Here is a 22,171-nt window from a genome sequence, read left to right as displayed (position 1 = left end):
AGTAAAAGGTTAATCAGGTTTCCTACAGATAGTTTGATTCTAAATTTGCTCATAGCCAAGCCATGCTAGTGTTTTTTCCTTATCCTTACCCCATAAGCATAAATTCTCATTCATAAACTTGGTTAAAGCTTAATATAGGGGACACACATTAGGACTTATAACACAGTCATAAGCAGTATACATTTAAAAGGCAAGCTATAAAGACTTGAGTATAGTACAATCCATTTGTTCCTTCCTGAAGTTATTTTAAACAGATATCATACCAGTACTAATTTCAAACCTCTGACCCATCCCATCCTACCCCACAACTTTCCAACCCCTAACTTCTCCACACTGCAGGGGAGTTAGTTTGATCCCTTTGTCATGCCGAGCCCTGTGTGGGATTGAGTAGTGTAGGAACTCACTTTCTCATTTATATAATAGGGGTCCAAGTCCTCCAGTGGTACCGCCACCAGTCCATTAGGGATGTCCCCGTAGATGAAAGGGAGGGACTTCCCCGCCTCCAGATCACCATTGGGCATGGGTTCTTCCTCTTCTTCTTCGCGGTGACTGCTGTCAGACTTGGGCTTGGGCTTTTTCTTGATCTTCTCCTGGAATTGGCGCTCCTCGATAGTACGGAGCGACTCGGGGGTGAACAGCTTGAAGCTGTCAGGTCCTGGGGGTGCGAGACCGGGCGCAGCCATGTTTTCATCCTACAGCTATTTCCGCTTTATTTACGTTTCATCCAGGACATCCGGCTCTGAGAGAGGGAGAGAGAGAGTGGGAGAGCGAGAGAGATAGGGAAAGAGAGCGAGAAAGAGAGCGAGAGAGAGAGGAGGAGGAGAAAAAGAGACAAGATAAAAGGTATAAATGCTGACAAATCCATATCTCTAATGAAACTCAAGTTGAGAACATCCATTTTCACTAAGAACTTTGGTCATGATTTAGGAAGTATACCGCAGTTCAGCATCTGGGTAAACAGCCTGTCCTACTATCAAATTACAAAATTGAAAAAGTAATAATGATCTTGTTGATAATGATCACCTTGGGTAGAATCAAATAGAACAACACTCAGAAGGCTATAGCTAACATCTCATGAAGGTCTCATTTTACATTTACATTTTAGTCATTTAGCAGACGCTCTTATCCAGAGCAACTAACAGTTAGTGAGTGCATACATTTTTCATACTGGCCCCCCGTGGGAAACGAACCCACAACCCTGGCGTTGCAAGCACCATGCTCTACCAACTGAGCTACACGGGGCCTCCTCTTTTAGTTAAAATTAGATGGTAAGACTAACAAAGAGACGAATTAAACATCTGATAGTTTTATATTTCATCATGGCGCTTATTAACAAGACTCATTGCTCGGTTGTGTCATCTCTGTCTGTGTCTGTCTATCTGTCTGTCTGTCGCTCTCCCTAAGCCTGAGACAGGGTGACATTTTCTATCTCTGTCAGAGAGGAAGCCGTCAAAGCCAGGCATCCTGACTAGAGGATGTACAACCATTAGGAACCTGAGCCAGACACTCTCTCACTCTCCCTCTCTCTGATTATTTCCCTCTCTCTCTCTCCTTCTCTCTCTCTCTTGCTTTCTCAAAATGTATACAGATAAAGGCCACATAAATCAGGGCTGCCATTGAGGTTTTCACATTCATTCATGTTGGCTCTGATGCTGTCTGTCTGGCCTGTTGATTACCTTGGTGACCTTACAGGGAGAAGAATGAATGGCCACCTCCAGCCCTCTGTTTCCCTGTGCCTGTCTGTCTGCTGCATGGGCTCTTCCCTTGTCCCAGGTGACCTGTACTGCTTCTGGAGGGAGGGAGCTCTGTTAAGTGTCTTTCTTTGGAATACCTGACTAATGTTCCATCTGTAGGATACTTCCTCCTCTCTCTCTCTCTCTCTCTCTCTCTCTCTCACTCTCTCTCTCTGAAATACCTTACATAACATAGCTTAATACAATATTCCCTTTGTACCCACATTCTAACTCGGAAAACGTAGGTACCATGGCATCTTAATCCAAATATGGTCCCTTCTGAACTTTCTTCCACTTCTGTTCCATTGTAATGTTTCTCTAGAAGGCTGGAGTTCAGGTGGTATGATGGATAACAAACGTATATGACTTCAGTAGATTCTCAAAACACCACAGGTCATTGCTATAACCTGGTCATGATGGATCTTCATTTTTCAGTATTTTTGACTTGTAATGTGTTAGTGTCAATTACAGTTGCGCTCTAATATATTTTCACCCTTGCACTTTACAATGGAGAGCAATGGAGCAGAATATTCTGTTTTCTCTTGTTAAAACTGGTTGAATGGCTATTTTTACCCTGTAGGCACCTGCAACTTACTCACAGGTGAGAAAAATTACACAGTAAATGAGAATCACCTGCCTCCAACCAAATACATTTAATTCTTCTGATTTCTGAATAATTTAGTCCATGATATTTTTGGGACTTTGAAGTGGAAATCTCAATTTCAGTTTAGTTTTTTTCTAATATATTGGCAAGGGTATGATGTTATTTTTTTGTATAAACATGTAGGCTATTATCTGACCTGATATAGATACATTTTTAATCATCATCGTCATGAACATTGCAGTGCACGTTACAGAGGTTAGGCTACATTTCATGACTAATTAATGTGGCTACGAATGAACGAAGGGCAAAGAAACCTTAAAAGCCCCCCATACCCTATAAACCGCTGACACCAGAGATTGTACCACCAGGAAATTAAGTAGTCGTTTTAAGTAACCCGACCCTGGTGCAACCTCCAAGTCTCCTTCCACAAATGCTACATCAATGTATCTATGTTCAAGGTGATTAAAAAACATTGATGCAACACAGGACATATGGGGACCTAATTTACTAATGGTGGCATAGAGGAGCTGTCCAACCGGCTTTCCTATAGCGAATGTGTCAAGTTAATCAAGACTATTCATTGTCTTCATTGGGGCTGCAGGTAAACTAAGTCAATTTAATAGCCAACCACATTCCAAGAAGGATGGGACCTTGTGATGCAAAACATTTCATTCAAAAAATGAAGGCTACTCACGTGTCCATTCAATCGCTGAGAGTGCATGCTGTTCCTAATTCCATCCCGGACATTCGAACCCAATTAGCATGCGTATTTAACAATAGCATAATTGTAACATCCGTTTAGATTTTGTTACAGACAGACGAGTGATTAGTCCATTGTGAGAAGGATTGTTAATTGCATGAAACCGAACCTGAGATGGTAGAAAACTCCAGTAGCTTCTGGAAGCCGCCCCACTGGGCAAAAACTGGTTGAATCAACGTTGTTTCCACGTCATTTCAACCAAAAAAAAATCAATCTGATGATGTTGAATCAACGTGGGAAAATGATTGGATTTGCAAAAAGTCATCAAAGTAAGGACATTTCGTCTTTTTTTTCACCCAACTTTGAATCTAGATCCAATGACATGGTGACTTTTTTTTCACGTTGAATACACGTTAGTTGACAACTCAACCAAATGTAAATCAAAACTAGATGTTGAATGGACGTCTCCTTAGATCGCGCTGCCTATCGCTGTCCGTTTCAGCACCACTGATGCAGCCTCAAAGGAAGCGCAAGCTCGAGTCCTCTATGCGTGTGTCCTCTATGCCAAGAAAAGAGACATCCAAACGCCCAACCAGCGGAGTAGCCTAGGCCTGTAACTGAACTATTTATCGCAACTGTTTCACTCCATGATTGAGAGGGGGGCTATAAGAACGACGAAACTGAGAGCATCCGACATCGTGGAGAGTCTTAGACAGACCTGAAGAGGAGGGGCAGAGTGGAGATCTATTGAGGAGAGAAACGCAACTGGATAGAGGAGTCCGCACGGAACCAGCCGAGGGTAGCAGCAGCACACCTTAACCTGTGCGTCTACACATGAGGGCCTACATGCCAGTGGCACACAGAATTCAATAACTGCAAATTGCCATATTTAGCATTGACTGGATAGGCTACTGAATGAGAGCAATATGGACTGGAATAAGTTATATACACAAATATAAACACAATATAGTCAATTAGTCTAGACTTCATGACAATCCCATTGACTTGGATATAATCTGGCTCTTGCGCTTTCAGTGTTGTGGCACAAGTCTATGAATGAACAGGGTAGCATCGTTAAACCCCAGCCAAAATGGAGGTCATTCAGAAAACTGCTCATGTTGCCCATGTCAGGACAATAATCGATTAATTTATAAGTCGATTTCCTCCCAAAAAAGTTGTCATTACAGGTTATTACTTGTTAAACCCCATAGCACATGTAAAACCGTTAAGCAAAGTAAAATGCGCAACTTCTTGGCCTATATGTTATAAACTGGTAATAACTTTTCCACTGTATGGTCTATCAGTATGGCTTTGTATTGTAGTCCATGCACTGTTTACACACCCGCGTGCCTTGTCCCCGGCGTGCGGGCCAAAGCCTTTACTAAAATACTGCAGTATTGAGGATGCTTCTATGACAGAGGCACAAGTCTATTTGAAAACATGCAGTGACGTAGAAATTCTAGGCTATGTCATTAATTTAACTGTGTTGCTCCAAAACAATCTCAGCCCCACTATCCGAAGTAAATGGTATAAATTGTTTTGATAATGGTTTTTGGTAAGCTCCCCAGATACCATTGACGACCGTATTGTAATAGCACCACACCCGAGAAGGCTGCCTAGGTAAGCGATAAGGCTCCCAACATTAACATGTAAGGGTTATAACACCATCTTGGACATTTCTATCCACCTCTATTTGGGGATGGGGGCTGTAAAGAGGTGAGGAGGGGGTGCCGCGGTCCCCCTTCAACTGCCAAACCTTGCCAAACCTGAGGCATACCTATCTCAAGCAATATAGCCTCAACATTAGTTGGCTATTGCAAGGGGAGGGGTGATGGAGTGGAGGTGGGGTGCATGAGGTAACACTGTCACAATTATAGTTAAATGGTCTTACAAAGGATTAAGGTATCGAGAATAGAAATTGACTCAAAGCGCATACCGCTACGTTGTATGGCTGCATGTATGTCGATGTCAGCGCTAACACGCACTGAAGTTTGACGTGCTCCCACTTCCCCATCCCACCGTATGCGTATGTTTCACATTTTGACACATTGAAATGTCATTCCGTTCAGAGGCAGGCCAACACCCCGATGTACCTGCTTAACACTCTCCACCACTTTCCGCAGTATAAACTCATCTTTTTCAGCTAAAGACAGTCATCCCTACATGTAATTGAGGTTTTCCATGCATATTTGCACAAGCTTTGGCAAGGAGCGCTATCCACAATAGCCAGGATAAAGGATGCTGAGAGGGGGACCGCTCTGCGGCATTGGGGGTGCAGGTTGTAGTCAGGGAAGTAGCATGATCCATCCTCCGCCAAAACCCAGCCGGACAAGACAACATAATATCTACTTACTTTTCCCGTATTAACAGAAATCCAGACAGCCGGCACTGAACTGCAGATGTCCAAAAGATTCGGGAGAAACTGCGGCTGTCGCCATATTGTTGCTGCTATCTCCCTTCCCAGTGTGTGCGGGTACCCTGCATAATTGATGACTCTCAGCAAATTGTTAGGGAGTGTCGGTAAATGCCTTTGGTTTGAAAACAGCCCAGTGACTGCAGTATCGCAAGCAACATGATTGCACAAAATGGAACAAAGTTATTGAACTAATAGTTAAGAAGACTATCATATAATTTGTTATCCAAAAGTTAAAATGGTTGATTTCTGGGTTTGTTTTAGTGGATGACAAAACTGTTTTTTTGTGACCAACTTTTTATTATTATTATTATTTTATTTTTTTGTGAGAGGTTCAGATCACAGACAGGCAATACTATTCAAAAAGTACATTAAAAAAAAAACTAAAAACAGTAGAATAAATCAAATAAGCATTATTTGTCCTGTCTGTCCCATCTCCCCTCTCCCTCCCCCCTTCTCAGTAGGTGTGACCCATTCCTATTCCCTCCTCCCTCCCCACTTCTCCTCCTCCCCATCATGGGAAACTCAGCTTGTGTTTGTAAAATTGTTTGTGGGACCAAGGCAACCCATGAATAGAATCAGCCTGCATATATCGATATTCTATAGGCCTACAGATATTCAAAATACAATTGATAAATTCAAACATGATTACATTACATTAACTCATAATAAGCTTATGTTCTTTTTTCGACTGCTCTATTGAATGCATCTAACGTTGTTTCCTTGGCGCTGTTCACACTAACTATGGAGAGCTCTAGTGAAAGAACGTCAAGTAAGTTTTGTAGACATTGAGTTATGCTGAGCTTATGTGGAGGCTTCTATCTGGTCAGTAACATTATTTTTTCCGCAGTCAGTCCAGACAACCATACTCGTTCCTGGGGTACTGTGAGACTCAGTGAAGAGTCATCGTTCCACAATAATATATTGGGGAGATAGGGAATGGCACCACCAACTATGTCCTTAAACTCAAGGTAAAGAAGTTACCATGGGTTTATGCTGAGAAACATACAATAATATCATTTATTAGCCTACCTTTGGTGAACAGTGTCCAGTTTCATAACCAGTTGCCTATACTGTCATAATATGGCTGAAATGGTGGCAACTGCCCAACTTTCCTTAGTCTATAATAACTAGCCCTTCTGTTATCAACAGAGCAAATGTTATTTAATGGAACATTGAGAGTGAGGTGCTGTTGTATGCTAACTAATTGGAAGGGCAGGTAAAGCAGAAGATGTCATATCTAAACCCAAATTGTGCCAGTAAACAGTATTACAGGAAACAACAATTCAGCACCATGGGCAGCTACCGCGCACCTCACACTCGAAAAATATCCACTAGATGCCGACAAGATGACAGAACCCATAATTTTCTATGGAAGGAAAGCGGCTCGCAACGAAATAAGCAAGGTTGAGCTCGGTTGAGCTCGGTGAACAGCGTGGCGAACAGAGCATAGCAAACAATTCGAGAAAGCTGAACTCTATGCAAATTATTGGCAATATGGCAGTACATTGACCAATCAAGGCTTGCTATAGCTTCCAGACTGTGCTGGATTGGCTGTTGATAAATTCCCTACTTAGCATGCTGTGGGCTTCCTGCTCAAAATAAAAACACCCACATGGCGATGGCTGGCAAGTCAAGGGTCGAGTTCCTGCCTGACTACATTGCAGACACATGCCAGATCTTACAACGTCTGGATAGGTATTTAACATATCAGTAACCACATCATATGCTATAGCAATCTGATGCTTTACTGCACAGTCGATGACATGGCACGCAACCATTGATTGATGCAATGCAACATCTGCAAAGTACTCGGGCAGGAACTCGACCAAGCTTTCATCCCTTCAATGGCTATTGGTCGAGTTCCTGCCTGACTACATTGGAGAGTAGATGCATGCCTTATCTAACAACTCCTGGATAGGTATTTAACATATAATGTAAGCTAAACACATGATATGACATAGCAATCTGATCCCGACTGCACAGATATGACATAGCAATCTGATGCCCGACTGCACAGTCGATGATGTGGCATGCAACCATTGGTTCATGCAATGCAACTGGCAATAGCGACAGTCAATGGTCGAGTTCCAGCCCGGGAGAGAGAGAGATGGTGTGATCAAAATACACAATATGAGTAGCCTGCTAATGTACCTTTCTGGACCTTGTGAACTGTCGACAATAAACCCATATCTGATCCAAATGGTTGCATAATCAGGCCAAGGCTGTATGGTTATCCCTGTATACAGCTCCATTCTTGTGTATTTTCTTTTATTCCTCTTGTGTTACTCATTTATTTGTATTATTATGCATTGTTGGGAAGGGCTCATAAGCAAGCATTTCATGGTAAAGTCTACACCAGTTTTTTTCGGCGCATGTGATAACAAAAATTTGATTCGATTTTATGCAGTTATTTCGGCATGAAGCATTCAAAACAGGGCGTTTAAGTGGGTATTGTCTTGCTCTTTACTGTAATCAGAGGGCTAATATCAATAGCCTACTATGCATGCCAGTCTCTCTTGGCTGAAAGTTAAGGAGAGACTGACTGCATCACTTTTTGTTTTTAGAAGAAGCATTAATGTGTTGAAAATGCAATTGTTTGCATACTCAACTTACACACAGACTTACCCACCAGCTGTGTGAAGATTTAAATGCATGTAGTTCTGTCTTTAAGCTGTTCTTGTCTATTAATGTTCTGTATTATGTCATGTTTTGTGTGGACCCCAGGAAGAGTAGCTGCTGCAATTGCCACAGCTAAGGGGGATCCTAATAAAATACAACAACAACAAACACGTTTTTTGCCTACATCACTGGAGTTTACAGTGCCCGACTTCTGCAGAGTGCAGCCTGCAGGAACACACAGATCTGCCATTTCATTTTTTTTTCTTGCACTTTGACAGGTAAATATTTATACCCTAATATTTAGCTAATGAGTGGCCTAATATAAAATCAAATCAAATTGTATTTGTCACATGTGCCGAATACAACAGGTGTATACCTTACCGTGAAATGCTTATTTACAAGCCCTTAACCATCAATGCAGTTCAAGAAATATAATTAAATAAAATAAAGTAACAAATAAAATAAAAAGTAACACAAAAAAATGAATAACAATAACCAGGCTATAAACAGGGTGTACCAGTACGGAGTCAATGTGCGGGTGTACAGGTTAGTCGAGGTAATTTGTGCATGTAGGTAGAGGTAAAGTGACTATGCATAGATAATAAACAGCAAGTAGCAGAAGTGTAAAAACAAAGAGAGGGGTCAATGTAAATAGTCCGGGTGGCCATTTGATTAATTTTTCAGCAGTCTTATAGCTTGGGGGTAGAAGCTGTTAAGGGGCCTTTTGGACCTAGACTTGGCGCTCTGATACCACTTGCCGTGCGGTAGCAGAGAGAACAAACTATGACTTGGGTGACTGGAGTCTTTGACAATTTTCTGGGCCTTCCTCTGACACCGCCTAGTATATAGGTCCTGGATGGCAGGAAGCTTGGCCCCAGTGATGTACTGGGCCGTACGCACTGCCCTCTGTAGCACCTTACGGTCGGATGCCGAGCAGTTGCCATACCAGGCGGTGATGCAACCGGTCAGGATGCTCTTGATGGTGCAGCTGTAGAACTTTTTGAGGATCTGGGGACCCATGCCAAATCCTTTCAGTCTCCTGAGGGGGAAAAGGTGTCATGCCCTCTTCACGACTGTCTTGGTGTGTTTGGACCATGATAGTTTGTTGGTGATGTGGACACCAAGGAACTTGAAACTCTCAACACGGTCCACTACAGCCCTGTCGATGTTAATGGGGGCCTGTTCAGCCCTCCTTTTCCTGTAGTCCACTATCATCTCCTTTGATTTGCTCACATTGAGGGAGAGGTTGTTGTCCTGGCACCACACTGACAGGTCTCTGACCTCCTCCCTATAGGCTGTCTCATTGTTGTCGGTGATCAGGCCTACCACTGTTGTGTCGTCAGCAAACTTAATGATGGTGTTGGAGTCGTGCTTGGCCACGCAGTCGTGGGTGAACAGGGAGTACAACAGGGGACTAAGCACGCATCACTGAGGGGCCCCGGTGTTGAGGATCAGAGTGGCAGATGTGTTGTTGCCTACCCTTACCACCTGGGGGTGGCCCGTCAGGAAGTCCAGGATCCAGTTGCAGAGGGAGGTATTTAGTCCCAGGGTCCTTAGCTTAGTGATGAGCTTTGTGGGCACTATGGTGTTGAACACTGCGCTGTAGTCAACTAACAGCATTCTCACATAGGTGTTCCTTTTGTCCAGGTGGGAAAGGGCAGTGGGGAGTGCGATTGAGATTGCATAATCTGTGGATCTGTTGGGGTGGTATGCGAATTGGAGTGGGTCTAGGGTTTCCGGGATGAGGGTGTTGATGTGAGCCATGACTTTCAAAGCACTTCATAGCTACCGACGTGAGTGCTACGGGGCGGTAGTCATTTAGGCAGGTTACCTTTGCATTCTTGGGCACAGGGACTATGTTGGTCTGCTTGAAACGTGGGTATCACAGACTCAGTCAGGTAGAGGTTGAAAATGTCAGTGAAGACACTTGCCAGTTGGTCCGCGCATGCTCTGAGTACATGCCCTGGTAATCCGTCTGGCCCCGTGGCCTTGTGAACAACTTGTGCTCTCATGCATGCTTCAGTGTTGCTTGCCTCGAAGCGAGCATAAAAGGCATTTAGCTCATCTGGTAGGCTTGCTTCACTGGGCAGCTCCCGGCTGGGTTTCCCTTTGTAGTCCGTAATAGTTAGCAAGCCCTGCCACATCCGACGAGCGTCAGAGCCGGTGTAGTAGGATTCAATCTTAGTCCTGTATTGACGCTTTGCCTGTTTGATGGTTCGTCTGAGGGCATAGCGGGATTTCTTATAAGCTTCCGGATTAGTGACCCGCTCCTTGAAAGCGGCAGCTCTAGCCTTTAGCTCGGTGCGGATGTTGCCTGTAATCCATGGCATCTGGTTGGGATATGTATGTACGGTCACTGTGGGGACGACGTCGTCAATGCACTTATTGATGAAGCCGGTGACTGAGGTGGTATACTCCTCAATGCCATTGGATGAATCACGGAATATATTCCAGTCTGTGCTAGCAAAACAGTCCTGTAGCGTAGCATCCGCATCATCTGACCACTTCCGTATTGAACGAGTCACTGGTACTTCCTGCTTTAGTTTTTGCTCGTAAGCAGGAATCAGGAGGATAGATTCATGGTCAGATTTGCCAAATGGCGGGCGAGGGAGAGCTTTGTATGCATCTCTGTGTGTGGAGTAAAGGTTGTCTAGAGTCTTTTTTCCTCTGGTTGCACATGTGACATGCTGGTAGAAATAAGGTAAAACGGATTTAAGTTTGTCTGCATTAAATTCCCCGGCCACTAGGAGCGCCGCTTCTGGATGAGCATTTTCTTGTTTGCTTATGGCCTTATACAGCTCGTTGAGTGCGGTCTTAGTGCCAACATCGGTTTGTGGTGGTAAATAGACGGCTACGAATAATATTGATGAGAACTCTCTTGGTAGATAGTGTGGTCTACAGTATTCTACCTCAAGCGAGCAATACCTCAAGACTTCTTTAATATTAGACATCTCGCACCAGCAGTTATTGACAAATAGACACACACCCCCGCCACTCGTCTTACCAGACGTAGCTACTCTGTCCTGCCGATCCACAGAAAACCCAGCCAGCTCTATATTATCCATGTCGTCATTCAGCCACGACTCGGTGAAAAATAAGATATTACAGTTTTTAGTGTCCCGTTGGTAGGATAGTCTTGATCGTAGATCATCGAGTTTGTTTTCCAGTGATTGCACGTTGGCCAATAGAACCGATGGTAATGGCGATTTACTCACTCGCCTACGAATCCTAACAAGGCACCCCGACCTTCTCCCTCTGTGTGATGAGGTGGTGTTGAAGGAGTCAGGCGCAGGAGGGTAAATCAAAGAATAACAGGCTTTAATCCGCAAAATACCGGTTTACGCAGAAATGCGTCAAACACACTCCAGGGCACAAAACAGGCGCACTGGAAAATACAAGGCACACGGGAAATACTCCCGCCGATCCAAAATACACGAGCTCCACCGAGCTTCACTAACCTCCACAATAAACAATCACCCACACATACAAGGAAGCAGAGGGAACATTTATACCATGACTAATGAGGGAATAAGGACCAGGTGTGTGTGATTGAAGACAAGACAAATGGAGTGATGATAAATGGATCGGCAGTAGCTAGTAAGCCGGTGACACCGAACGCCGAAACCTGCCCGAACAAGGAGGGGAGGCAGCCTCGGCAGAAGCCGTGACAGTACCCCCCCCCCCCCCCCCTCCCCCCTTGACGTGCAGATCCAGCAGCGCGCCGACCCCGGCCTCGGGGACGGCCAGGAGGATGCGGAGCAGGGCGAGCCGGATGGCGACGGTGGAAATCCCGGAACATGGAGGGATTGAGGATATCCCTCACCGGGAGACCCAGACAGGGGCCTCACTGCGGTGGCGGTCAGCGTTGGCCTTCTGACGACGCACGGCGCGTTGGAGGTGAATGTGGGCAGCATCCCACATCTCCTCCGCGCGCCGAAACCAGTCATCCACCGCAGGAGCCTCGGTCTGGCTCTGGTGTCAGAACCGGTTGGTAACCTAGAACACACTGGAAAGGCGTTAGGTTAGTGTAGCAGTGGCGGAGAGAGTTCTGGGCATATCCGACCACTCCCCCGGCCGGTCCTGGCAGTAGGACCGCAGGAACCTACCCACGTCCTGATTTACCCGTTCCACCTGCCCATTACTCTCGGGGTGGAAACCAGAGGTCAGTCTGATCGAGACCCCCAGACGTTCCATGAACGACTTCCAGACCTTGGACATGAACTGGGAACCTCGGTCAGACACTATATCCTCTGGTACCTCATAGTGCCGGAAGACACGTGTAAACAGGGCCTCCGCAGTTTGCAGAGCCGTGGGGAGACCGGGCAGAGAAAGGAGGCGGCAGGCTTTAGAAAAGCGGTCCACAACGACCAGGATGGTGGTGTTACCTTGGGAGAGGGGAAGATCAGTTAGAAAATCAACACTTAGGTGAGACCATGGTCGTTGTGGAACTGTTAAAGGTTGCAACTTACCAGCAGGGAGGTGCCTAGGTGCCTTACACTGGGCGCACACTGAGCAGGAGGAGACATACACCCTCACGTCCTTAGCCAAGGTAGGCCTCCAGTATTTTCCGGTCAGGCAGCGCACTGTACGGCCGATACCTGGGTAACCAGAGGAGGGTGACGTGTGTGCCCAGTAGATCAGACGATCACGGATAAGAGCAGGCACGTATTGTAGCCCATCTGGACACTGAGGTGGAGAGGGATCCGTGCGTAATGCCTGCTCTATATATCCGGGTCCATCGCCCATACTACCAGCGACACAATGCAGGAGGCCGGCAGTATGGGGGTGTTGTCGCTAGGCCTCTCCTCTGTGTCATACAGCCGGGACAGTGCGTCTGCCTTCACGTTCTTCGTACCCGGGATGTATGATAGAGTGAAATCAAACCGGGTGAAAAATAGGGCCCACCTGGCCTGGCGAGGATTCAGCCTCCTCGCTGCCCGGATGTACTCCAGGTTATGGTGGTCCGTCCAGACGAGGAAAGGGTGTTTTGCCCCCTCGAGCCAATGCCTCCACACGGTCAAGGCTCGGACAACAGCCAACAGCTCCCGATCACCAACGCTGTAGTTCTTCTCCGCCGGGCTGAGCTTCTTCGAGAAGAACGCACAGGGGCCGAGCTTGGGTGGCGTACCCGAGCATTGAGACAGGACAGCTTCTATCCCAACCTCGGACGCATCCACCTCCAACGGTAGTGATGAATCGGGGTGGGCCAGTACTGGGGCTGAGGTGAACAGATCCCGCAGTTTGCTGAAGGCCAGGTCAGCCTCAGCAGACCAGCGGAGCCAGGATGACCCACCTTTCAACAGGGAGGTAATGGGAGCTGCGACCTTGCCAAATCCCCGGATAAACCTCCGATAGTAGTTGGCAAAGCCAAGGAAGCGCTGCACCTCCTTAACCGTGGTTGGAGTCGGCCAATTACGTACGGCTGAAATGCGATCTCCCTCCATCTCCACACCTGAGGTGGAAATGCGGTATCCAAGGAAGGAGACGGACTGCTGGAAAAACGTACACTTCTCTGCCTTAGAACAAAGGTCATATTCCAACAGTCGGGCCAGCACCTTGTGAACCAGGGACACATGCTCGGCGTGCGTAGCGGAATACACCAGGATGTCATCGATGTAGACCACTACACCGCGACCAAGCATGTCCCGAAACACCTCGTTCACAAAGGACTGGAAAACTGAGGGAGCATTCATCAAACCATAGGGCATCACCAGGTATTCATAATGCCCCGTGGTTGTGCTGAATGCTGTCTTCCACTCATCTCCCTCTCGGATAAGCACCAGGTTGTACGCACTCCTGAGATTTAATTAGGTGAAGAAGTGCGCCCCATGCATTGATTCAATCACTGAAGGAATGAGGGGGGAGGATAACTAAATCTTATCGTCTCCCTGTTCAGTGGTCGATAATCAATGCACGGGCGCAGACCTCCGTCCTTCTTCTTCACAAAGAAGAAACTCCCTGCGCCAGGGGTATATACAGTGGGGGGAAAAAAGTATTTAGTCAGCCACCAATTGTGCAAGTTCTCCCACTTAAAAAGATGAGAGAGGCCTGTAATTTTCATCATAGGTACACGTCAACTATGACAGACAAAATGAGAAAAATAAATCCAGAAAATCACATTGTAGGATTTTTAATGAATTTATTTGCAAATTATGGTGGAAAATAAGTATTTGGTCAATAACAAAAGTTTCTCAATACTTTGTTATATACCCTTTGTTGGCAATGACACAGGTCAAACGTTTTCTGTAAGTCTTCACAAGGTTTTCACACACTGTTGCTGGTATTTTGGCCCATTCCTCCATGCAGATCTCCTCTAGAGCAGTGATATTTTGGGGCTGTCGCTGGGCAACACGGACTTTCAACTCCCTCCAAAGATTTTCTATGGGGTTGAGATCTGGAGACTGGCTAGGCCACTCCAGGACCTTGAAATGCTTCTTACGAAGCCACTCCTTCGTTGCCCGGGCGGTGTGTTTGGGATCATTGTCATGCTGAAAGACCCAGCCACGTTTCATCTTCAATGCCCTTGCTGATGGAAGGAGATTTTCACTCAAAATCTCACGATACATGGCCCCATTCATTCTTTCCTTTACACGGATCAGTCGTCCTGGTCCCTTTGCAGAAAAACAGCCCCAAAGCATGATGTTTCCACCCCCATGCTTCACAGTAGGTATGGTGTTCTTTGGATGCAACTCAGCATTCTTTGTCCTCCAAACACGACGAGTTGAGTTTTTACCAAAAAGTTATATTTTGGTTTCATCTGACCATATGACATTCTCCCAATCCTCTTCTGGATCATCCAAATGCACTCTAGAAAACTTCAGACGGGCCTGGACATGTACTGGCTTAAGCAGGGGGACACGCCTGGCACTGCAGGATTTGAGTCCCTGGCGGCGTAGTGTGTTACTGATGGTAGGCTTTGTTACTTTGGTTCCAGCTCTCTGCAGGTCATTCACTAGGTCCCCCCGTGTGGTTCTGGGATTTTTGCTCACCGTTCTTGTGATCATTTTGACCCCACGGGGTGAGATCTTGCGTGGAGCCCCAGATCGAGGGAGATTATCAGTGGTCTTGTATGTCTTCCATTTCCTAATAATTGCTCCCACAGTTGATTTCTTCAAACCAAGCTGCTTACCTATTGCAGATTCAGTCTTCCCAGCCTGGTGCAGGTCTACAATTTTGTTTCTGGTGTCCTTTGACAGCTCTTTGGTCTTGGCCATAGTGGAGTTTGGAGTGTGACTGTTTGAGGTTGTGGACAGGTGTCTTTTATACTGATAACAAGTTCAAACAGGTGCCATTAATACAGGTAACGAGTGGAGGACAGAGGAGCCTCTTAAAGAAGAAGTTACAGGTCTGTGAGAGCCAGAAATCTTGCTTGTTTGTAGGTGACCAAATACTTATTTTCCACCATAATTTGCAAATAAATTCATTAAAAATCCTACAATGTGATTTTCTGGATTTTTTTTCTCCCAATTTGTCTGTCATAGTTGACGTGTACCTATGATGAAAATTACAGGCCTCTCTCATCTTTTTAAGTGGGAGAATTTGCACAATTGGTGGCTGACTAAATACTTTTTTTCCCCACTGTATATACCCCTGGCGCAGGGACTCTGTGACATATGTTTCTATAGCCACCGTTTCAGCCTGTGACAGGGGGTATATATGACTCCTGGGAGGTACAGCGTCTACCCGGAGGGTTATCGCGCAATCCCCCGCCCGATGAGGTGGTAATTTAGTCGCCTGCGTTTTAGAGAACGCTTGCGCCAGATCGAGGTATTCAGGGGGAATGCGCACGGTGGAGGTACTGTCTGGACTTTCCACCGTGGTTGCACCAACAGAAACACCTAGACACCTATCCTGACACTCTCGCGACCACCCCGTGAGAACCCTCTGCGGCCATGAGAAGGTGGGGTTGTGGAGTACTATCCAAGGGATACCTAATACCACAGGGAAAGCAGGAGACTCAATAATGGAAAAGTAACCTGCTCACAATGAGTCTCCTGGGTAATCATGGTGACTGGTGCAGTAACTTCCTTAACCAACCCGGACCCTAATGGTCGACTATCAAGTGCTCTGATGGGGCGTGGAATGGATAGGGGAATCAATGAAATGCCTATACGGTGTGCGAATGCCCTGTCCATAAAGTTCCCAGCTGCGCCTGAATCGACTAGCGCCTTACACTGGGGAACTATCATGTGCTCAGGAAAGGAGATGTGTATTTTACAGTGCGCAGCAGAGGGCTCTGAACGAGTGTGGGTGTTCGATACCTGGGGTGATGCGAGAGTGCCCAGCCTGCCACCTCCAAACCCAGAAGAGCATTGACGAAAACGTGTGGTGAAATGTCCCTTCGCGCCACCAGTGTGGCACTGGCGCTGTCGTCCTCCGCTCTCTCGGCTAGCGGTTCCACCCATCTCCATTGGTTCTGGATCCGAGTCGGCCGGGATGGAAACGGGCAGACCTCCTCCAGAACGTCCTCTGGTTGCCAGCAGGTTGTCCAAACGAATGGCCATGTCCACCAGTTGCGAGAAGGACAACATGGTGTCACGGCAGGCTAGCTCCCGTCGGATGTCCTCTCGCAGATGGCACCGGAAATGGTCGATCAGGGCCCACTCGTTCCACACGGACCCAGCTGCCAGAGTTCGAAACTCCAATGCGAAGTCCTGCGCAGTCCTCGTCCCCTGCCTCAGGTGGACCAGCCGCTCGCCCGCCTCTCGACCCTCGGGCGGGTGATCGAAGACCGCCCGGAAGAGGTGAGCGAGCTCCCCGTAGTTCTCCAACGCGGCTCCTCCTTCGTTCCACACCGCGTTGGCCCACTCCAGAGCTTTCCACGAGAGGCAGGAGACGAGGGCGGACACCCTCTCCCGCTCCGACGGGACCAGCCGGATGCTGGAGAAGTAGAGTTCCAGTTGGAGAAGGAATCCTTGGCACAGCGCCGCTGTCCCATCTAACTCCCGTGGTCGGGATACCTGGATCCCTCCGGGTGCTGGGGTGTAGTTACATTTACATTTACATTTTAGTCATTTAGCAGACGCTCTTAACCAGAGCGACTTACAGGAGCAATTAGGGTTAAGTGCCTTGCTCAAGGGCACATTAACGTCATTTAGCAGACGCTCTTAGCCAGAGCGACTCACAAATTGGTGCGTTCACCCTATAGCCAGTGGGATAACCACTTTACAATTTGGGGGGGGGGGGGGGGGGGGGGGGGGGTTAGAAGGAATACTTTATCCTATCCCAGGTATTCCTTAAAGAGGTGGGGTTTCAAATGTCTCCGGAAGGTGGTGAGTGACTCCGCTGTCCTGGCGTCGTGAGGGAGCTTGTTCCACCATTGGGGTGCCAGAGCAGCGAACAGTTTTGACTGGGCTGAGCGGGAGCTGTGCTTCCGCAGAGGAAGGGGAGCCAGCAGGCCAGAGGTGGATGAACGCAATGTCCTCGTTTGGGTGTAGGGACTGATCAGAGCCTGAAGGTACAGAGGTGCCGTTCCCCTCACTGCTCCATAGGCAAGCACCATGGTCTTGTAGCGGATGCGAGCTTCAACTGGAAGCCAGTGGAGTGTGCGGAGGAGGGGGGTGACGTGAGAGAACTTGGGAAGGTTGAACACCAGACGGGCTGCGGCATTCTGGATGAGTTGTAGGGGTTTAATGGCACAGGCAGGGAGCCCAGCCAACAGCGAGTTGCAGTAGTCCAGACGGGAGATGACAAGTGCCTGGACCAGGACCTGCGCCGCTTCCTGTGTAAGGCAGGGTCGCACTCTCCGAATGTTGTAGAGCATGAACCTGCAGGAGCGGGTCACCGCCTTGATGTTGGCGGAGAACGACAGGGTGTTGTCCAGGGTCACGCCTAGGCTCTTCGCACTCTGGGAGGAGGACACAGCGGAGTTGTCAACCGTGATGGCGAGATCATGGAACGGGCAGTCCTTCCCCGGGAGGAAGAGCAGCTCCGTCTTGCCAGGGTTCAGCTTGAGGTGGTGATCCGTCATCCATACTGATATGTCTGCCAGACATGCAGAGATGCGATTCGCCACCTGGTTATCAGAAGGGGGAAAGGAGAAGATTAGTTGTGTATCGTCAGCGTAGCAATGATAGGAGAGACCATGTGAGGATATGACAGAGCCAAGTGACTTGGTGTATAGGGAGAAAAGGAGAGGGCCCAGAACCGATCCCTGGGGGACACCAGTGGTGAGAGCACGTGGTGCGGAGACAGCTTCCCGCCACGCCACTTGGTAGGAGCGACCGGTCAGGTAGGACGCAATCCAGGAGTGAGCCGCGCCGGAGATGCCCATCTCGGAGAGGGTGGAGAGGAGGATCTGATGGTTCACAGTATCAAAGGCAGCAGACAGGTCTAGAAGGACAAGAGCAGAGGAGAGAGAGTTAGCTTTAGCAGTGCGGAGAGTCTCCGTGACACAGAGAAGAGCAGTCTCAGTTGAATGACCAGTCCTGAAACCTGATTGGTTTGGATCAAGAAGGTCATTCTGAGAGAGATAGCAAGAGAGTTGGCTAAAGACGGCACGCTCAATAGTTTTGGAAAGAAAAGAAAGAAGGGATACTGGTCTGTAGTTGTTGACATCAGTGGGGTCGAGTGTTGGTTTTTTGAGGAGGGGAGCAACTCTCGCTCTCTTGAAGACGGAAGGGACATGGCCAGCGGTCAAGGATGAGTTGATCAGCGAGGTGAGGTAGGGGAGAAGGTCACCGGAGATGGTCTGGAGAAGGGAGGAGGGGATGGGGTCAAGCGGGCAGGTTGTTGGGCGGCCTGCAGTCACAAGTCGCAGGATTTTATCTGGAGAGAGAGGGGAGAAAGAAGTCAAAGCATAGGGTAGGGCAGTGTGAGCAGGACCAGCAGTGTTATTAGACTTAACAAACGAGGATCGGATGTCGTCAACCTTCTTTTCAAAGTGGTTGACGAAGTCATCCACAGAGAGAGAGGAGGTGGGGGGGGGGGGAGGAGGATTCAGGAGGGAGGAAAATGTGGCAAAGAGCTTCCTAGGGTTAGAGGCAGATGCTTGGAATTTAGAGTGGTAGAAGGTGGCCTTAGCAGCAGAAACAGATGAAGAAAATGTAGAGAGGAGGGAGTGAAAAGATGCCAGGTCGGTAGGGAGTTTAGTTTTCTTCCATTTCCGCTCCGCTGCCCGGAGCTCTGTTCTGTGAGCTCGCAGTGAGTCGTCAAGCCACGGAGCTGGGGGGGAGGACCGAGCCGGCCGGGAGGATAGGGGACACAGAGAGTCAAAGGATGCAGAAAGGGAGGAGAGGAGGGTTGAGGAGGCAGAATCAGGAGATTGGAGGGAGAAGGATTGAGCAGAGGGAAGAGATGATAGGATGGAAGAGGAGAGAGTAGTGGGAGAGAGAGAGCGAAGGTTGCGGCGGCGCATTACCATCTGTGTAGGGGCAGAGTGAGTAGTGTGGGAGGAGAGCGAGAGAGAAAAGGAAACAAAGTAGTGGTCGGAGACTTGGAGGGGAGTTGCAGTGAGATTAGTAGAGGAGCAGCATCTAGTGAAGATGAGGTCAAGCGTATTGCCTGCCTTGTGAGTAGGGGGGGACGGTGAGAGGGTGAGGTCAAAAGAGGAGAGGAGTGGAAAGAAGGAGGCAGAGAGAAATGAGTCAAACGTGGACATAGGGAGGTTGAAATCCCCCAAAACTGTGAGGGGTGAGCCATCCTCAGGAAAGGAACTTATCAAGGCGTCAAGCTCGTTGATGAACTCTCCAAGGGAACCTGGAGGGCGATAGATGACAAGGATATTAAGCTTAAATGGGTTAGTGACTGTGACAGCATGGAATTCAAATGAGGAGATAGACAGATGGGTTAGGGGAAAAATTGAGAATGTCCACTTGGGAGAGATGAGGATTCCTGTACCACCACCCCTCTGACCAGATGCTCTCGGGGTATGCGAGAACACATGGTCAGACGAGGAGAGGGCAGTAGGAGTAGCCGTGTTTTCAGTGGTGATCCATGTTTCCGTCAGCGCCAGGAAGTCGAGGGACTGGAGGTTGGCATAGGCTGGGATGAAGTCAGCTTTGTTGGCAGCAGAACGGCAGTTCCAGAGGCTGCCTGCGACCTGGAACTCCAGGTGAGGGGTGCGAGCAGGGACCACCAGGTTGGAGAGGCAGCAGCCGCGCGATGTTGTGCGTTGTTTGTGTAGCCTGTGCAGAGACGAGAGAACAGGGATAGGCAGAGGCATAGTTGACAGGCTGTAGCAAATGGCTACAAAAATGCAGAGGAGATCGGAATGAAATGAGCTAAGCATCTGGGAGAGGAGAGAGGGGGGCCTCCCTCACCAAAAACTTCTACCTCAGAAACTAAAATTGTTTCACTGAACAGTTGTTCAATGTTTAAAGGAATAAACTCAAACCCACTTTATTCAGCTAGCCAACTATGACACCATAGCTGACTAGCATGCTAGCATCCAATAACACACAGTTTAACACACAGTTAAGCACAAATACTCACAACAAACCACCAATAGTGTGTTAACTAGCTAACCAGCATGCCAGCATCCAGTAACACACAGCCAAGCACAAACACTTGGTCACAGCAAACCACCAATAGTGTGATAACACACTAAACAGATCATTCGTGTCTGTGTCAAGTTCCTTTCATGACGCAGCAATGATTCAACATTGGCTAGCTAGGACAAGTATATTGTAATTAGCTGCTACCGTACCGTTCGCTGGTCGTGCTGGGTAGCTAGGTCGTGCTGGGTAGCTAGCAATGGCCACTGTGTTGGCTTTGTTTTAAGAACGGCTAGCTAGCTAGCTTCGTGCTACACCCGGCACACAATGGCTACTGTGTTGACTCTGACTCTGTTCGAAAAAACGGCTAATTAGCTCGCTTCGTGCTACAGCCGGCACGGCGGAAGACACTGCCAAGACACAGTAGCTACCCACGATACCTAGCTATGACGCCGTAGCTGACTAGCAAGCTAGCATCCATTAACACACAATTAGCACCAATACTTGGTTACAACAAACTGCCAAGAGTGTGTTAGCACACTAAACAGATGATTCATGTCCGTGTCTAGTTCCTTACATAACGCAGAACGCAGCAAAAATTAAACGTTGGCTAGAAGCACATTTAACAGTGGGACAGCTAATCGTTACCAGTAGCTACCCGCTAGCTAGCTAGCCTCGTGCTTCGATACTAACCTACAATAACCTACGGAAACCTACAACAACAACAATACTAACCTATAATAAATACAATACCTAACTACAACTAACTACCAACCTACGATCTAATGCATGGTTAAGCTATACTCAACACCAAATGAGAAGTTTGCTTACCTCCAGCTAGAGAGCTAGAGAGCTAGAGAAAAACACGTCCTCTCCCGACTGCTGCTCAATGAAATGCACTAGTTGGCGGGATCCGGTTGGCCAGCTGGTCTCGACGGATCGGGCTCTTTCCTCTCCAGGCATTGGACGACCAGAAGAACCCGATCCATCGCTTCACCCAAGCTGGCTAGCATAGTTGAATGCTCCTGGAACCTTTCCACGACTCCAGGCATGCCCGTCTCTCCCACTGACTCCATAGTGGGTGGGTGATTCTGTGATGAGGTGGTGTTGAAGGAGTCAGGCGCAGGAGAGTAAATCACAGAATAACAGGCTTTAATCCGCAAAATACAGGTTTACGCAGAAATGCGTCAAACACACTCCAGGCCACAAAACAGGAAAATACAAGGCACACAGGAAATACTCCTGTCGATACAAAATACACAAGCTCCACCGAGCTTCACTAACCTCCACAATAAACAATCACCCACACAGACAAGGAAGCAGAGGGAACACTTATACCATGACTAATGAGGGAATAAGGACCAGGTGTGTGTGATTAAAGACAAGACAAATGGAGTGATGATAAATGGATCGGCAGTAGCTAGTAAACCGGTGACGCCGAACGCCGAAACCTGCCCGAACAAGGAGGGGAGGCAGCCTCGGCGGAAGTCGTGACACTCTGTATCTTCGCCTTTTCTTCACGGCAATGACGGGGATTTGGGCCTATTCTCCTGAAAGCAGTATAACCTTCGCATCGGACTCATTAAAGAAAAAATCGTCCAGTTCGAGGTGAATAATCACTGTTCTGATGTCAAGAAGCTCTTTTCAGTCATAAGAGACGGTAGC

The sequence above is a fragment of the Coregonus lavaretus genome (genome assembly GCF_964263955.1).
Source record: "Coregonus lavaretus genome assembly, chromosome: 8".
NCBI classification, from domain to species: Eukaryota; Metazoa; Chordata; class Actinopteri; order Salmoniformes; family Salmonidae; genus Coregonus; species Coregonus lavaretus.
The sequence above is the reverse complement of the archived record's forward strand: the minus strand, read 5'-3'. Positions refer to the sequence as shown.